Raw genomic sequence first — 3,954 nt, 5'->3', positions numbered from 1 at the left:
ACAGCAATATGTGAATTTACAGTGGATTATTAACCACTTGCTCGTAATGTTATTATTCGTCCTGGTTATTGTAAGGCACAGATTCCTAAAACAAAATCTTTGAAATGGTGGATGAGATTGAAATCCAAATGAACTCGTTTGGTCACCAGAGGATTGAGTATGGTTTCTTGAACACTGGCATTGCTTTGGTGCATTTCATCAACTTGATATTTAACTTCCACGATGGAGTTATCTTACTACGCCACACAAGTTTCTCAGTTGTGTCAAACACAAATTGCTTCTTTCTCATTGTCCCGTTCATCTTAACTTCGGTTCAATACAAAAATATATGTATATGTCGTAAGGTACAACTGGAACCTTATCTTCGTGGAGTCAATGAAAATATCCAGAAAGTTAAGAAAGAACATTTTTACCACAACATTGCTGGACGACTTGACAACAGTGTTACCAGTTGTTGAAGTTGATACAGGTTCCAGTTCTGGTACGTGTTATTGTGCACACAGTTCATCTTCTTTCCACCGTTGCAGCCCTGGTACCGCAGGCTACATCACTTCCGAAAGATGCGCAAGATGTACATTCAGGCCAAGAAACTCAATGTCGTAGTCAAACAAGGTTTACTTTCCAGTTGCTATGATTGTAATGATTGTATTTGTAATAACGTTCCCCGCCGTGTTCTTTGAGATTTTCAACAAAAGGTTTTGAGTATTGGAAAGACTACTCCTTTTTTTCTTACTTCCGGTAGCGAAGATATTTTTGGATCGTTCCGATATTTACGCCTATATTTATCAACGGTTTTACGAAATACAGTGGTGAGGGATTGCTGAGAGAAGCATGACGGGAAGTCTTCGCAACTGAAGATGCGTCAATAAGGAAGATTATTGCAAGACTCGTGAATAGCGTTAGCGATACATATGCTGATAAAACTTTGGTGTCTCTGTGATATTGACTGTTCCATTATATCAGTTCTTCTCGACGTTGCAGTGCTATTAGGTACAAACATTTGTGTCGCCTATGGTGGGTAAAGACGGGGCTTATAAAAAATTCGCCGTACCACTCAATGACATTTATTAAAAAAGTGTATAGTAAAATCGGCGCATTTTATTTTTATCTATGATTTTAAAAGTTCTATTTAGCTCATGGACTATTGTCTGATAATATTAAACAAAGTAGAGAGAGACCAAAATGCCCAATAAAGTAGTAACTACAAAGTTCGACATAGTTAGTAAGGACAAATCGTAGACCACAAAGTTCAAAATATTTTTTGCTTTTTCTCTTTAACTTTCGGGTTCTATAATATTTAAATAAAAACAAATTAAATTATGAAACAAACAGAACTGAAATCAAAAACTCATAGCATAACGAAAAGCATTTTATAAATAAATATAATAAATAACAAGTTTCCAATCAGCTGTATGTCGAATAGACGTATACGTTTAACATAGAACTAACATTGTTTTAAAGAAGGATACAAATTATCCTAAGTCTCATTGCCTTGATTTCAAAATGTATAAATTAATTAAATTAGAACTTTGTAAAATCTACTTAGTTAGAAGAAAATTTCTAGTTTATTTAATGTATAATATATATATATATATATATATATATATATATATATATATATATATATATATATATATATATATACTTTATGTTAATTTATATGCACACACACACACACACACATATGTATATATATATATGTATATAAAACAAGGTGTTTTCAAAAGGTTGTCACAAACCTTATTAAATAGCCACTAACAGCAGCTCATTTTGGATTTCTAATACAAATTTATGTATCTACGATTTATTATTGCTATGTATACCACATGTTGCACATAGGAAATAAAAAAAATTAAACTTAAACCTACGTGAATGTGATTTATTTTCATATGTAAGAAATAGCGCCTGTTGAACATACTTCGATTCAATTATCTAAATAAAGCAATATCTTTACAAATAGTCTACAAGTTACCAATACTTTACCATTTTTATAAGAACTCCAACGGTACTTTTTCAAAGAAATCCGTCAAAGCATAAGCGAGCACGACCACTGTGAAGAAACGCTTGCACAAGCCGAAAGCAACAAACGAGTTATCAGCAGATTGTTATCGTCCCAAAAAAAAAAATTAGGCTTTTTTACCTAAAAATCAAATTATAAAATTAAAAAAAATAAAATTAAATCCCTCATCTATTCATTCATACCAGCCTTCAATTAAAAAAACTAATTATTATGCTACCTTTGCACAGTCAGAATACTTTAAGTGTGTGCAAGGGTAACTTTTAACGTGGTCGTTCTCATTTAAATTCTGTATTATTTAATTTTACCCAAGTTTGTTCAAAATTTATTTATGCATTTTTATTAGTTGTAGAGATATAAATGTTTATTTTGTAATACAAAAAGGCACCTAGCGGTTAAAATACTTCATCCTCGAACTACGCTTAGAGGACATTTTTAATTAACACGCTTTTATAAGCTTCGGTTGTATCTATGTAACGGAATCTTTAAGCATAATTTTCACCAATTTCGAGAAGTGATTAATTTGAAACTTTGCATACGTATCAAGGAACGATGACAATGCAATAAATTGATCATAGTTTTCCATTATCCTTATAAGGACCGCCAGGATTGATACATTATTTTATAGATCCTTTGCGATAGAGGTAGCGCGCGATCTGCGCTAACCCAGCGTTTTAAGTCTCTGTATCTTCGGATGTGCTTGACTCTCTTAGTATATTAATATTATAGTAGTCATCCAGTCTCTGCCATTTCCAGTGGTTTCCTTCACAGCCATATCTCTAAGTACATGATCCATGCATGTTCTTTGTTTAGTATATATTAAATAATACTAATTTGAGTTGTTGCTTTACAGAAACATACATAGTATTTTTATCAGACAAAGCCTTTAGTGTTTTTTTAATAATTCCATTTCAACAATATTCCAAATTCAATATTCTTGCATTTTTAATTTTATTCACTATAAATAAACTTGAACAAATACAGTTTAGTTATTTTACACATTACCGAAGATGTATAGCTAATAAATTAAATAATAAATGTAACAAAATATGGGTATATTCAATTCTGAACTACAATAACCATTAGTTTTATTATGTATGTGTATGTTTGAATCGCAAAAAATACTTGCTCCGCCGGGACTCGAACCCGGATCTCTCTCTTGCCGGGTGAATGTGATACCATTACACCACAGGGCTCTCACTTTTTAAGTACTTTTTTTCGATTCAATATTTATTGAAATTAAATAAGGCTATTGACGTTTAAAACTACTTAATGTAAATAAAAGTCATTTTACAGGTAGTTGGTCTTCCGATCATATGTTAGTTTGCTTATTTAAACTCATATGTGACAGATACGGCCAAATACAAGATAATTGAATCGGATAAAGTGAGGGCTCTGTGGTGTAATAATAGCACTTTCACCCAGCAAGTGAGAGATCCGGGTTTCTATCCCGGCGGAGCAAGTACTTTTTTGCGATTCAATGTTTATTGAAATTATATATATATATATATATCAATTGATATATAATATATATTATATACTTATATATATTATATATATAATATAATATATAATATATATATATATATATCAATTATATGATAAAAATATAAAATGATTTAAGATACGAAAAATTCAACTTAGATAAGGGTGTAACATTTTATAATAGTGTATCTCAAATGAGTAATAGCTTTAATACAGCTCAGTAAGAATGATAAATGATATATAGTAGCCAACATTACGCTTATTAAATACTTCACATACCTAACCCTCAAGTCCGGCAAAGGTGTTTCAAACAGCCACTGTTCCTTGGTAGCTTAGATGCCAGCCTTCGATTTTTACGACAATAATTAATCTAAAGAGAACTGTGAAGCTCCGAGTCTCCAGGGATCAGAGCCGACATCTTAAGTGCAAGCTCAAGGAGTCATATTTAAGCG

The sequence above is a fragment of the Homalodisca vitripennis genome, unplaced genomic scaffold (assembly GCF_021130785.1).
Source record: "Homalodisca vitripennis isolate AUS2020 unplaced genomic scaffold, UT_GWSS_2.1 ScUCBcl_1768;HRSCAF=5806, whole genome shotgun sequence".
Classification (NCBI taxonomy): Eukaryota; Metazoa; Arthropoda; class Insecta; order Hemiptera; family Cicadellidae; genus Homalodisca; species Homalodisca vitripennis.
This window is presented reverse-complemented; position numbering follows the sequence as displayed.